Below are 15,842 nucleotides of genomic sequence, written 5' to 3'. Positions count from 1 at the left end.
TTTTCATTTCAAGTCTTACAAAAATATTTAATTAAAACTCTATCCACTATATCTAAATATATGCCTATTGAATCATAATATTAAGTATAAGGTATAAGACAATATAGTTATAGGGTAATATCCATTAACACCTCATTAGTTCCCATCGATTCATCTCTTTAGGTTTGAAAGGGGTTACTCGCAAACGTTTTCAATACAGAACTCTCTTGCCCTTGTGTTTATTACATATTGTATTTATATTTGTATACAAATTAGCATATAAATTGAAACCATAAATATTAATTAAGTCTATGAAGTATTTTTATAAAAAAGAGCACAGAAGTAAATAATCGAATAAATAGATTTTAGATTTTAGATTAAGGTATCAAAATTATGAATCATTTCTTTTAAAATGGTTTTGTGTCGTGAATACTTATGTAATATTGCAAAAATCAATTCTAGTCTGTTTCGGATTTGCACAAGAGAAGATATAACTAAGTGAATTGTTTGAATAAATAGACATAAGAAAAATTACTTGAACTGACAAAGAAGAAATCTTTATTTTCCTTATTGATCTTAAGCAAAGAAGATTGCATAACGAATTCTTGTCTGTTCCATTTAATTTTGATCAATTTATTATATTAACTTGAATAGATTTTTTATGTAAGTAATCGAAAACCGTCCTCAAAGTGCTTACCGTACAAAAGAGCAATTATCACGTAGAAATTTTGGTCTAAGCCAATTTCTTCTGTTACTAAGGATTATCGAGGAAAATAAATCGGGCAAACGGAACAATTTATTGCTTCCTTAATCCCTGCTGACACACACCTAACGCACCTAAGTTTGATTACAGTGTAATGTTACATTTGTTGATGTTGGTGGTGTGTATGCACATACCTACCTACATAGCTGGAATCTGACGGAAATCTGCTAAGGGTCTCATATTCATCTTCATCTCTGTCAGCGTTATGGTCGGCTATTACGCGAAATATGCGTTATTATTCGCAACGACCAAACTGCCGTCCGGCCTCAGTAATCCTACTGTATTGGGAAAAGCCTGTATTTGCCTATATTTACAGATAAATTTGTATTTAGTCTAATCCGTCATTTTATTACTATGTTCTATTTAATTTTCCTTTATAATCATAATAAAAATACGTTTTGTTAAAACTAATTATAATTATTTTTTTAATAATAATTAGAATACTCGAATGCATAGTTTTTTTAATTATTCAAATAATGTAGTATGTAGGTACGGCATCATACAGATTAAGCTCGCGTAAAAATTCAAAACACTGTAACAATTAATAAACTCTAACAAACCATTTTACAATCAAATAAGATCGGGCTCTGAAAGAATCGAATACAGAATCTCTTTCAAAGTGATATATGCCATAAAAGTCTCAGGTTACACTACGTTCGGTATATATTTAGCAATTGAATTTATAAGATTGTTGAAGGTAAATTACCAACTGATCAAATAAATGGAAATTCTGAAGTAGGTAATTAGCTAATTTGTCAATTAAAAATATAAGACGAGGTGGCCGAGAGGTTAAGGCGTTGGACTGCTAATCCAATGTGCTCTGCACGCGTGGGTTCGAATCCCATCCTCGTCGATATCATTTTTATTGAAATTTAAACAGAAATAATTTACCAGATCTGTGAACCACTTAATCAGTATCTCCTTATACTTTTAAAAATATCTACTTAAAGATTTCAATTATTGTTTTCGCTTTCAGTATCTATATTTATAATGTAGGTAAGGGAAAAATAATTACAAATTTTTATTTACTATATAATGAGTATTTCATATTTCAGTTGTATATATTTTACTTTATACTTTGTGTGGTATAAGAGAGTGCATTAAAATTTTTTTTTGCTCCAACACAGTAACCTTCCAATTACTTATATTGTTTCTATTTGATGTGTAACTTTTGCCTGTAAAATAAAGCCTACAAGCTACAGTCAAAGCCAAGTAACAATAAGAACATGTCATACCTGCTCAATATAATGCAAAAAAACTGTTTATAATGGTTCAAGTTGGAAAAAGATTGCTTCTGGAGCCGTGTAAAAACCGAAGTGTACCCGGATAAAACTGGATCTTTCGGTTTTTGCTTGTATATAAAAATATAATCGTATCGTAAAAGATATTATATAAAAACTAGGCGTTGTTCTGTATAGTTACATGTTTTTGAGTTAACAAAATCGTGATGAAATCAGCTTACGAAATAAAATGTATTAAATAATATTAAAATAATACAATATTATTTTCTTGTTATATGTCGAACATTAAATTGAAAATACCGTATTATTATTATATTACCGTAACTATTGTCGTGCACGTTCGCACGCTAAAAATATATTTAAACAATACAATATGATAGCTATAGAGTACACAGTACGTAATCAGTATTAGATTAAGGCGTTAGATGTTTTGCACAGGTAAGTTCTAATTCCCTCCATATGGATATAATTTTTAGAAATTGTGAATAAATCAAATTAGACACTAATTAAACCAATATATGTCTATACACTAAAAACTATTAACAACTAAACAGTGACAGTTGATATTAATTAGCTTAAGTAAATTTACCAAGATATTGGTTATATGTAAAAAATTCCTCTACAGCTGTATGTGTGTGTATACGTGTTTTTCTTATTAGGAATCATTATATTTTTAATACTGTATAAGTATTGTGCCTAAAAGCCTTAAACACTACATACTGCTTCCGAAAGGCTTTTCAACCACCTTCACTTACCGTGAACGTCGTGTTTAATTTCGCGTAATTAATCCGGCGCCTCAGTATTTATGAGCGCCGTCAAGGCGAAAAACCCAACAATAATAATAAAACAAATGTCGCTAATTACGAACTAAGGCATTCCACGTTGACGTAACTTTCTGTTTATCTGTTTAAACAGCTGTTTACTTTATTATATAAAAAAACCGATAGATAAATAATTAAATGAATGTACCTATCAATACTGCATACCATAAATTTCTATCTAAAATTTAAATTCAGGAAAATAAAATATTAGATTTCAGATTTAAAAATTCAAATTTCAACAGATTCCAATTCGTTCTATCGGTTTGTAGAAATTGTACTGATATATTTTAATCAAGTTTTCTTAGAGGGTTATATAGCAAACAATTTATTCTTTATAAATCCGAATTTTTAATTATAAAGCCTATAATATTTCACTTATTTTAAAATAATTCGGATTACTATATCTACATATTAGGCTATAACTTATTATTAAATATTATAAAATATTATACAAGTTCTTCGTCTTCACTAATTCGCTTGTAAATACAGGAAAATATTACTGAACTGTACAAACTTTAATATGGCTCAACAATCATTGTCACATTTGTCGTTGTTCTATTTTATCAATAATCGATCTACACACGAGATACTGCACTTATTCACAACTTGAAAAACTTCTTCCGTCAGTTGAGTTTCGCCACAATTGCTTGCCAATTTTTGAAACGTATCTCACACTTCAGTTCTTTTGCGAATCATTCATTGCAAAAGTTAAACGACTAAAATCTTACTCATATTGCCTTAGTGTACTTTCTATTTGGCATACGTGAATAAAATTACATAATACGTAAGCATGCAGAATTAAATAAACATAAATGAATGTAATATATACTTGACATATTCACATTCTAACTGTAAGACATCGGTATACAATGTGATAATGGGTAATCTTATTTTTAGGAATTGTTTGTTTTTCTAAATAATAATAAATGCAATATTATATCTGTACAACCACAAGGCAGGTTCCGTATAGAATAGAAAAACAGAACAAAATATATTATATGCAGTCTCCGTTAACGAGTATGGAAATACATAACAAGTAACGTGCGTATCATAACATGTACGTACCTATATATGCATTATCATAATCACACAACGTCACACACCTAAACACCATTTAAATTTCTTAGACTAAATATTTGATTTTTTAACTAATATAATGTTCGCACAAACATATTTTACTATACACACAAAATAAAAGCAAAACCGTTCTCCACAAAATAGAGAACAAAAAAAACACGCTAACAGCTTTCCCTCCAGATGGGTACTTTGTAAACTGAGAAGTCCCTCGAGAATGGAATTCCTTTATACTTTTAACGCAGAGATTTTTTGCGCCATCAACTTTAGACGGGTTGTACACCAGTAAACACGTAATCAAGTTTTTAACAACTGAGTAAGCATGGCAGTGAATTATGCAAGCCTCCTTTACCGGGGACTATGCGAAAAGGTTTTAGAGACAACGAAGGAGACATTTTACTACCAATTAGGTTCCTGATAAATAGGAAGTGGTATTGCTAGGTACCAAAACGTTGTTTTAGTTGAATATTTATAGTAAATGACATTAGCCAGCCTGAATGTCAACTATAATTAGCGGGAGTTATAAATTTTAATGACTATTCTATAGGCATTAAAATAGAATGTAGCTTTCATTTAAAAATACGGCAAGTATTAATAATGATAAATAAACATTAACAAATTATTAATATTAAATTTTTACTGCGTCTGCTAGTCGGAATTTGTATGACCAATATATTACAGAATATGCATTATGTAGTGATTAGTCAATGCTGTGTCTATTCCACAGAAGTTTGTTTTATTAATCTCTCAAAACTTTAACCGAATATAAAGTTTTATGCACATTCAAGTCAAGCAAATACAATACATAAATATATTTAGTATGTCGATTTCTCATACATAATTGACCATATAACGTACTACATGTATATTTTACAGCTGTACAAATAACTAAGTGGCTGCTACATTATTAGCTAAAGCATATTATTCGACGAGGTGGCCGAGAGGTTAAGGCGTTGGACTGCTAATCCAATGTGCTCTGCACGCGTGGGTTCGAATCCCATCCTCGTCGTATATTTTGCATTTTCAAACTGTGTACACTGTATTGAGAGTGTAATAGCATGATATCCAAGGATATTTATATTATATGTAGCTATAGATATATTTTTTTTTTTCTATTGCGTGGCAAAGGAAGATTTTGGGTATGTAGAATGTGATATTTATCAGAAAGAAAAGGATACGTGGTTTCTTTTAGCAATACTATTATTATCTATTAAAAAATAAGTTGGCTATTATATTATAAATAAGTGGCTAATTTGTTAGTAAACTATCTAGAAAAAAATGTACAAATTGTTAAAAAAATTACCATTTTTCACTCTTGTTTTTGAAAATGATATATAAACTACTACTTCAATTTCAACGTAATCAGCCCTCTTAGATAATAAATAAAAAATCAAATAACATATCTCACCACTATATGTATCACATATATAACAAAAACATCTGCTGTCTAGATTTAATCCTATTTTACGTAGTTTCATTATATTAATAAATATATTGTTTATCTAGATATTGCTTCTTCAGCTCCTACTAGTGTAGTAGGTAATTGTTTTGCTTAAGCTTAGTATTTTTAGAAAGTACTCTAGGTGACTAATTTCAGAAATTATAGGGACGTTCCAAATACGCATAGAATATGAAAAAATATTTTCTTTTAATATACATATGACTCCAAAAGTTTGTATATAAAATGATCATTTCGCTCTCGAAATATCTAAGTTCGAAACCATTATGTATTATTATATTTTTATACTACTATATCTAATATTAAAATACAAGTTACACACACACAGTTGGTAATTTTGTCTTAAATAATACATAATTTCTTACATTACGTGTTAAAGAACTTCAACCTACAGGTCTTCAAGGTATGTTGTACATATACATAACAGTAATTAATTAGTTAGATATTTCTATAAGACGAGGTGGCCGAGTGGTTAAGGCGTTGGACTGCTAATCCAATGTGCTCTGCACGCGTGGGTTCGAATCCCATCCTCGTCGATATCATTTTTATTAATACATAATTATAATGTAATGTAATTACATTACATTTATTCCAATCTCGTTGTTCCTTTAATATATTCATGAAAATTGTCAGCATCAAAAATCAAATAAAACACGCTTAAAGTAGGAAAGTCAATTTATTCGTATAAAAGAAAACTCGATTCAATGCGTTCAAAATCGTCCAATCAAACCGGGATTACTAAAACCACTGAATGCGCTCCAGACTTGTGCGTTTTCAGTCACTTCCAAACGAATATACCTACTAGAACCATGTATAAAATATTAAATTGAAAGATGTGAACACATATTGGAATCAAATTTCTATTTTCTTAATAAAAAAATGTATTTAGTCAATTGTGCAGTCTCTATTATTGAATCTTTTTTATTTATCTCAAATGGCCAGCTATATAGGTCCACCTGTACTATCCACACATATATATAAAGTACGACACGCACATCACATCATGTGACGCCCCCACAAACCATTCTAGAGGACCCCACACACAATAATATCACAAGCACATTTTACGCTTCCGATACACACAGCTCTTATATAAAACCTATTTTCTGGCTGTCTGAAATAGAGGATACAGAGGTACTCACGCAGACAACTTTATAAAGTCGTCTGCGTGTACAGTGCCTTGTATTACTTGTAGTATTCTGTTATAGGTACCTAGTATACATATGTAGACCAACAATAGTGTAAAAAATATTAATAACTATCCGTGATTCCGCTCACTAGAATATAAAAAGCAATATACTTATATCCTAAATTTCATTAAAATAATTTTTCTCGTCCTTTCTATCTTTACAAGCACATTTATAATATGGTTACACATCCAAGTATGTATTTTTACTTTATTTGGAATAATATTTTTTTTTCATCATTGTTATATGGAATATAAAAACAATCTAGTTATCTATTTATACTCTTCCTAACGACTTAAACATAAAAAGAATGTTCTTTAGTAACTTTCCTTTTTACCCATGTTTCTCAGAATACCGTTAAAATCCTTTCCGGCTTAAGATCAAAGGATAACTTTGGCGAAAAAATTGTTCATCACAAATAACAAACAGTTTACAAACGGATTGGACATTTATTTAATCCATTGCCATTTACGTGTGAAACAAGATAGCCACATTTATTGTTATATATATAATAATTTGATTTACATAAATTTGATTAATTCTATCTATAATTCTACAATAGCTACAATTTTTTTCTTATTCTTCATATTATACATAAACTCTATATTTCAAAATAAGTCATTCCGATAAATTAGAAGGTATTAATTATGTCCTTGCTAAATTAAATTCAAAAACGTAATTTCAACAACACAAAATCAGAATTACGTTGTTTCGTTTTAAGGGGACGTATATTTTCAGGAATCAGAGGCTGGTATAATTACGAGAGGAGCGACGATACAAGAGATAAGAATCGAAACGGGGATTACATTTCGTATTTTGCTTTGGACTTGTTTTTGTTACTACCCAAATTTCACTTGAGCCAGTTTGGATATTTACAAGTGACCAGATACTTATGGCTTTTTTCGGATAAAGTTTATGTTTTGCAATCGACGTGGAAACAGCTTGTTGGTTTGAATGTTCATTTAGAAAAATAAAGTATTTTGGAGAGTGTGCAATCTTCACTATCATTTTCGAGTATAACCATTTCAGCTGTAGGCCGCCAGATTTCTAACAGTACCTAATAGGAGAAGAAGTGTTACAGACATTACAACTCAAGAAAAAATAAAGTGACTATTGTCATATCTTCTACACAATTGCTTTTAAATAACCTCTCTCGTAACTTTCACAAAGACATCACTAGTAGTGTCTACCATATTTGTTTTTATGAGAATGTCAAACAAGCTGACATGAAAAGTTTTCATACAGAATTATCATTATCGCACTTTAAAACTAAATAATATAATATTGGTGCTACGCCGCTACGTCAGAAATGTTACCATAAAAGTCTTATGTCAAAATGTATACTACATCTGTATATAAAGTAGATAGAACCCCTGAGATGGCGGAGACGTGTTTACCTTCCCAGATCCAGTTACGATTTTGATTCACACAGCGGCAAAGGGACAAATATTTATGTGGGTTAGATAAGTGTTTGTTATATTATTGCAATGCTCGGAAAAGGCGATATGTCATTCCGTACATACTCGTAACTTGAGTAAAATATTAGAAATAATTGGCTATTTATAGTCTGCAAGCTAGATATTATGCAAGACATAGCTTTTATCTTATACATTTATATTAAAATAAAATGTTATTGTATTAATAACTTACATAAAAATTATTTAGTTCTTTAAATAATGTAGCAAATGTTAACTATTTTTTGTTTAAAATATAATCACTAATATACGTGTAAATTATAGGTCCTCATTGTAAGTAATATATAGTAGCATAGACTGTAAACGCTAATAAATTATTACACCTAGTACCATTACAAAAAAAGGATGTTTTTAAGATACGCATTTTGCCATGATCATTAATACAAATCAAAAATATTCAAGAGCCTGCACTATGAGCAGGGTGCATAATATAATAGAATTTATAATAATAGTTAACAAGTTCTAGGTGTACATCATGTGTTCGTGCGCCATATAAACCGCTTTGTTTGTATTGTATGGAGGTCGATTTTTTTTTCTTCGACTGGCAACACCGACGACAATTGTCATTTTCAGCTGGCCGTAATAATAAATAAATTTTAATTGTTTATCATACAAATATTATAATTTCAATATTGTTATTAGTGATCTAATAGTGTAATTAGTGTCGATTGTTGTTTGTGTACAGTTTAGTGGTGTATTACTTGCAAAAATCGACATTACAAATAGTGTACCGGCCATCTGTCAAACTGTTCGTGAACAACTAAGTTTTATTCAAAATTATTTTGCAATTGTTTCTTGGATTTATCCCAAGAAACTCATAATCATTGCAAGTTTTACATAAAATATTCATATTAAGTTAAATTAATAATAATTATAGTGAAGTTCGGTTGTTGCATACGTCGAAGGAAAAAAATACCCACTAATTTAATTGTAAGTCTTTTTATATTTTGTATTATTATAATTTAAAGGGAAAAAGCACAATTTATCTACATTTATTTCGTTATTCAGTTAAAACGTTTATTTAGATTATCAATTTATCAAATATAACTTGTATATAATATACCTAGGAGAATTTATTCACAATTTTAACACTTAAACTGTATAGTAAGGTTCAGCTGCTGTTCTCGTTGTAATACTTAGCTTCTTTTAGAAATAGCTCACTTCACTCTCCCTAGTAACTATTTATATTCTTAATAATGTCACTATCTACCCGTTCCACAACTGCGCGGCAGACAGAGATGAAGCTTAAAGTGGCCCTACAAGAACTTCAGGCATCCAAAGATCTCAGTGACAAGTTGATCAGGGAGAGAGAAGAGAGTGAAGATGAAATTTTAAAAATTATAAATAAAAATACACAATTAAAATCTGAATTGTCAGAACTTCATAATAGTCATCAGAAAGTTATTGAGCAGCGGGATCAGCTTCAAGAACTATTAAGTAGCTTTCACCAATGTAGTGATACACATGAGCAAGCCTTGAGGCGTATCACTGAGTTGGAGCTTGAGTTAAAGCAGGCATATCTTAAAATTAATGATCTTGACACAAAATTTGAATCTCAACAAAGTAATGAGATTAGTAATTTATATGATGAGCTTATTAGTGTCGACTGTATGCCTCCTTCTACTTCAGTTCCATGCAGCCATCCAGTTGTGATTGACCTTACTAGTGACACATCACAGGGCAACTATAATAATAACATATGTATGTTGAGTCATAATAAATTAAAAAAATATTTAAAATTAAAAAAGTTTATAACTAAGACTCGGAGTATATTATATAAACGTTCCAAAAATGGTCAGTTGCTGAAAAAAACTAGTTTAAACAATTTAAAATTGCATGATTATATTAATAAGTATAATAATAAACTAGTGGAAAGCCAAAAGTTATATGACATGGATACAAGTTACCTAACTTCAAAAATAAAGAGTTTAGAATCATCGCTTCATGATTTAAATAACAAGTATACTATCTCACAAAAACAAATCCAGGAGCATATTTTGGCAATGGATGATTTGATTGATGTCAGTAAATACAATGCTGACCGTTTTGAGTCGTTAACTAAACATTGTACATGTGATCATTCAACTTTGCCAAATAATAATTCAGTTTCAACTGTGCAGATAAATGAAGTTCAGGGGATTTGTGTCAGTGACTATAATCCTAAAAGTAGCACAATGGTGTTTTCTGACAGAATAGGCTGTAATTTTGGGTCTATATTGAAGTATCATCTTAAGGGTGATGTATTAAATTACTGTATGCCAGGGGCATCATTTGCACAAATTATTAACAAAATTAAATCTACTAAAATAAATAAAATGACCACAGTTGTGTTATTTTTCGGTAATAGTATTAAATTAAATAGACAGGATATAATTAAAGGTATTCAATATTTGTTACAATTGAATGTATATAAGATTGTATTGTGCGCTCTTCCTTATACAAGTAGCCATTATCATAAAAAATTAACAATAAGGTACATTACCTTAATAATTTATTGCATACATTGACATGTCGTCATAGTGACGTTTTTACATTTTTTGACACTAATAGTTTTATTAGTGATTTTTATTTGACAAAAGATACAATGTATCTTTCTAAATCTTCTAAGAATAAAATAGCCACTTTAGTGGCTTATAATATTGACTTCATGAACAGTTTACATGGTAAACTTCAATATAAAAATTGTGACATAACAAATGATTCTATTAATTTTTGTTTAAATAGTGATATAAGTAATTTGACTGCAGATTTAAACTGCTAACAAAGACAAAGGGAAAGCAATTAGAATTGGTAATTGTTCATCAGAACATACAAAGTTTTCCGGCAGTGAATTAATTATACAATTATTTTTGGAAAAATACAATATTGACATTATCTGTTTCACTGAACATTGGCTTAAAGAAAGCAATATGATGTTCAGTTTAAATAATTATAATGTTGTCAGCTGCTTCAATAGAAAGTCAGTTAACAGAGGTGGGTCTATGATAATTGCAAGAAATAATATTAAAGTAAAGGAACGTGCTGACATTGTTAGACTTTCTATTGAGTGTTGTACAGAAATCTCATGTATAGAACTAGATAATTATATACTTATATGTGTTTATAGGCCTCCTAATAGTGATTATAATGTATTTGAAGAGGTGATGGAGGATATATTAAAAAAAGTATTTAATAGCAGTAAAAAAATCATTGTGTGTGGTGATTTTAACGTTGATATTCTTTGTGATACACCCACATGTACAAAAATTATTAGTTTATTTCAGTCTTTTAATTTGAGTAATGTCTTTCAGGAACCCACTCGTGTAACCGCTACGACTGCTACTTGTCTTGACAATGTTTTTTGTAACTGTGAGTATATTGAAAAATTAATAATAAATAAACTTCCTTCGGATCACTGTGGTCAAGTTGTTAAGTTTAGTAATCAGACTAAAAAAAATACCAATAATAAAAGATCAAAAAGACAAATAAATGCTTACAATATTAATAAATACAAAAGCACGGTTAAATATAAATTAGACTTAGAGTTACAATCTGTCAGTCTTAATAATCCTGATATTCTTTACACCAAGTTAATTAGTCTTTTGTCAAAAGAATACCAGAATATTTTCAAGAAAAGAGAATATTGTGTTAAATCTAAATTTACAGAATGGGCAACAGTAGGAATACTTAAAAGTAGAAACATTTTATTTGATTTATATGATCAAAAAAAATATAGATTTGATGACAAATTTACAACTTATGTGAGAAATTACTCTAAAATTTTCAAACAAGTTTGTATTGCAGCTAAATCTAATTTTATAAATAAACAAATTAATCAGTCCTCTGACAAAATTAAGACCATCTGGGGAATTATAAACAAAGAAACTGGACGGTCTGAAAAAGCCTGCAATCAATTCTCATTAAATTATGACAATAAGTTAATAACAGCAACAAAAGATATAGTTCATATTTTTCAAGATTTTTTTGCTAATATTCCAATTGATATTACATCTTCTCTAGACTCATCTCCAATTCGGGCAAAAACATTACTGGAGGCTAATGTCAGCCCTTGCTCTTTAACATTTAAATTTTCACATGTCAGCCCTTTTCATGTCATAAAAATATTCAAACAGTTAAATTTAAAAAATACGGAAGATCTCTGGGACATGTCAGTTAAAGTAGTTAGTTCATTCATAGATATTGTTGCTCCTTATCTAGCTACTATTTTCAATAAATGTGTTGATAATGGCGTGTTTCCTCAATTAATGAAATTTAGCAAATTAATTCCACTCTTTAAATCTGGAGATAGATTTGAGCTAGGCAACTATAGACCAATTTCTATTTTGCCAGTTCTAAGTAAAGTATTTGAAAAGATTATGTTTAACCAAATGTTAAAATACTTCAGGGATAACGGACTGCTTCACAGTCAGCAATATGGTTTCACTGCCGGCAAGTCTACTACTGATGCAGGTGTAGCGCTTATTACACATATATTCGAATCATGGGAAAAATCACAGGATGCTCTCGGCGTTTTTTGTGACTTGTCGAAGGCGTTTGATTGCGTAGATCATGAAACACTTTTGTACAAGCTCAAACACTATGGTATTAGAGATAATGACCTAAGTCTAATGAAAACTTATCTAGAGGATAGGGTGCAAACTGTAGATATTGATGGTGTAAAGTCTAAAGGAACTAATATAAAAATGGGCGTTCCTCAAGGTTCAATATTAGGCCCATTTCTCTTTTTAATTTATATAAATGACCTTCCCTACATGGTAGAGAAAGTTGCAGACATAGTGTTATTTGCGGATGATACTTCGTTAGTGTTTAAAATTGGTCGCCAATGTAATCAATTAGACGATGTAAATTATGCTATCTCTGCTATACTAAATTGGTTCACATGTAATAATCTATTATTGAACTCCAACAAAACTAAGTGCATTAAATTCACGCTGCCTAATGTAAAACAAGTAAATACGCAGCTATTGCTTAATGATGAAATAGTAAATTTTGTTAATGATACCGTTTTTTTAGGAATAACAGTGGACTCGAAGTTACAATGGGGGCCCCATATTTCAAAATTAGCCAGTAGACTTAGTTCTGCTGCTTATGCAATTAGAAGGATAAGGCAATTAACAGACGTGGCGACGGCAAAACTTGTATATTTTAGTTATTTCCATAGCATTATGTCATATGGCATACTGCTATGGGGTAAAGCTGCCGATATAAATACTATATTTATTTTACAAAAGAGAGCCATACGTTCTATTTATGGTATGGGTTCTAGAGAGTCATTACGTCAATGCTTTAAACAATCAAATATCCTCACCGTTGCCTCACAGTACATTTATGAAAATATTATGTATACAAGGAAAAACTTAGATAGTTTCAAGAAACTTAAAGACTGTACAAGTAGAAACTTACGCAATAAAAATAAGCTAATTTTACCGAAATGCCGTCTACACAAAGTTAGTAATTCATTTTATGGTAATTGCGTAAGATTCTATAATAAACTGCCAGAGTCTACGCTAAATCTTACAGAGAGGCAATTCAAATCTTATATTAAACAAATGTTATGTAAAAAAGCCTATTATAAGATAGATGAATTTATAGATGATAGCAATATATAGCAAGAATAAGTTTATTTGCGGACAACATTATAATTTTAATTTTCATACTGCTTTCTTGATATATGATAGCGTAGCGGCTTTTGTATTGATTGCCGCATGCATCCTTATGTAAAGTGCGAATACTGTAACTACCATATAGTAATTTTTGTAGCTGTGACGTGGTCGTGTGGAATGAGTAGTCATGCTCACTAAAATGTCCAGACATGTGGCGGCGTGGTGGGCCGGGTCAATGGGCTCCCTAAAATATGGTCGAGCGCAGTGATGGCTGGCTCATCCGTCATACTCGTGAACGAGTGCTGCTTGTAGGGACTGGTCTGCTCTTATCACTACGACTGATTTAATCTTATTGCATGATTATATTTGACCCAAAAAATTAGTGCTTGTTGGTAGTTTGTATTCACACGTTTCGACTTGTAAATGTAAACTTACAAGGATTATTTAAAAGAGCAACACACAAGTTTCTTGCTCGTTCTTCTTGTGATGAGACAGCTTTCCGAACGAGTGGTAGATAAAAAACAAATTGTTATGACTATTCAAAAGTGCTTAAATTAAGTTTATTTGAATAAATGATTTTCTATTCTATTCTATTCTATTCTATTTCGTAACTATCGAAAACAGTATGCCATTGTTAAACCAATCATCATACATTTTTTGTACTACTATAATTTATTCTTTAGTAATGTAGGAAATATATCTTATAAATCAGTCAAAGATATGATTTATCTCAGTACTAAACCTGTTCAGCTATTTAAGCACACATTCAGATTATATTCGTAGTATCCAAATATCATTAGATATCTCGTAACAGAATTGCATTACAATAATCTCAAGTTAAAAATTTTCGTCATTAATATTACGATCTCACGGAGGTCTTATTTATGTCTTTCTTTTAACTTCTTTTATTTACACAGCATCCTGTTTCATTGCTCGCTTATTTGCTACCTCCCAAACATAATTTTGTATTCATCTCGCTGTATTATTATAACCTAATTTTGACATTCACATTTATATTTTTTATGAGTTTAACAGAAACGAAGTGACGCAATTTTAATTTATACTTATTCAAGCAATTATGCATATAAAATTTAAAAAAAAACATCTATATTGTATAGGTATGAAGAATAGAATATTAACCATATAACCACAAATCCAATTTAAGTGCTCAGGGAACAAAGAAACATTATTCAACTCCACAGAAGGAATTGTAAATGAGAAAGTTTTTGGTTTGAGAATTTTCGATCATTGGTTTGCCAAGAAAGTTTTAAAGAAACCCTGACTATGTCATTACATCCATAGCAAGCCAAGTGTAATGATGTAAAGCGAACATGAAATATGAAAGTTTGAGTGATAAGTGCTCGAGGCTTTTAGCATATCAGGGGTACTAACGTCACAATACATCCAACTCCAGTATTTGTTAAATGCTAGCTTAACTTTTAACACAGACGGATAATAACACAGTGGATTGACTAAGTAGGTATGAGACATATTGCTTGTAAGTCTCAACTGTGGGCAAAACTTTTCTTCTTTTAATTTTATACAGTTATACCAATAGTAACAAATATAGCAACTTATAACCAACACAATTCATTGAGTCAATTTATTATTTTCAACATATTGTTACTTATTTTAAAAACGCTGATTTTGATATTGTTGCAAATCAAACTATTATACGAAACGTAGAGTTTGGTGAATGTATTTTTATTGCATAACAATTTAAAAAAAAATCATTTCATTAAAACTCGATGAATATCTTTTTAACTTTTATGCCATATGCACAGACAATATTAAACTGTTATGGACCTAAGTAAAGATTAAATATTCCATTATTATGCTACAATGTATATTACAATTTACTATATTACAAATATTATTACATGAAAAGCATCATCACCTATCACATATCTTTGTATTCGTATGCACTTCCATTAACAACTAATCACGTTGACGATAACGAGAATTAGAAGCTTTTCACAAAACTACGAAAACATTTGTAATGTTTCTATAGAACAATGTACGTCGGTTAAGGTAGTACCTAATTATATAATAGCAAATGGTGTAAAGAACACTATTAGACAAATATTAAGTACATTTAAAACTAAAATTAACTCGCAATAAGTATCTCTGATACCTTTCAAGAGCATTCAGATAATTAAATATAGTCAACTAAAGCTGCAGAGATCTGTACCACTTTGCAGGGTTTAGATCAAAGCTAAATGTAGCTCATTTCGTAATTT

General features: G+C 30.1%; 1 protein-coding gene and 3 non-coding genes across 4 annotated transcripts in view; all 4 read left to right on the top strand.

The window, feature by feature from the left end:
- The first annotated feature begins 1,513 nt into the window (after positions 1-1,513).
- Positions 1,514-1,595, top strand: Trnas-gcu (transfer RNA serine (anticodon GCU)). Its single transcript has one exon. It is a non-coding gene; the product is annotated as a tRNA-Ser (tRNA).
- Positions 1,596-4,805: 3,210 nt separating this feature from the next.
- Trnas-gcu (transfer RNA serine (anticodon GCU)) lies at positions 4,806-4,887 on the top strand. The gene has a single exon. It is a non-coding gene; the product is annotated as a tRNA-Ser (tRNA).
- Positions 4,888-5,791: 904 nt separating this feature from the next.
- On the top strand, positions 5,792-5,873 carry Trnas-gcu (transfer RNA serine (anticodon GCU)). Its single transcript has one exon. It is a non-coding gene; the product is annotated as a tRNA-Ser (tRNA).
- A 2,659-nt stretch (positions 5,874-8,532) lies between these two features.
- The window catches only part of LOC131852222 (proteoglycan 4-like), a 78,007-nt gene continuing 70,697 nt past the window's right edge, over positions 8,533-15,842 (top strand). The window contains exons 1-2 of the mRNA XM_059202876.1: positions 8,533-8,929; positions 11,290-11,347. The gene's annotated coding sequence lies outside the window, so the exon portion shown is untranslated. The remainder of the gene's footprint in view (positions 8,930-11,289; positions 11,348-15,842) is intronic.

The sequence above is a fragment of the Achroia grisella genome, unplaced genomic scaffold, assembly GCF_030625045.1.
Source record: "Achroia grisella isolate CSIRO2021 unplaced genomic scaffold, CSIRO_AGI_Agris_v1 utg1179, whole genome shotgun sequence".
Classification (NCBI taxonomy): Eukaryota; Metazoa; Arthropoda; class Insecta; order Lepidoptera; family Pyralidae; genus Achroia; species Achroia grisella.
The sequence above is the reverse complement of the archived record's forward strand: the minus strand, read 5'-3'. Positions and strand labels throughout refer to the sequence as shown.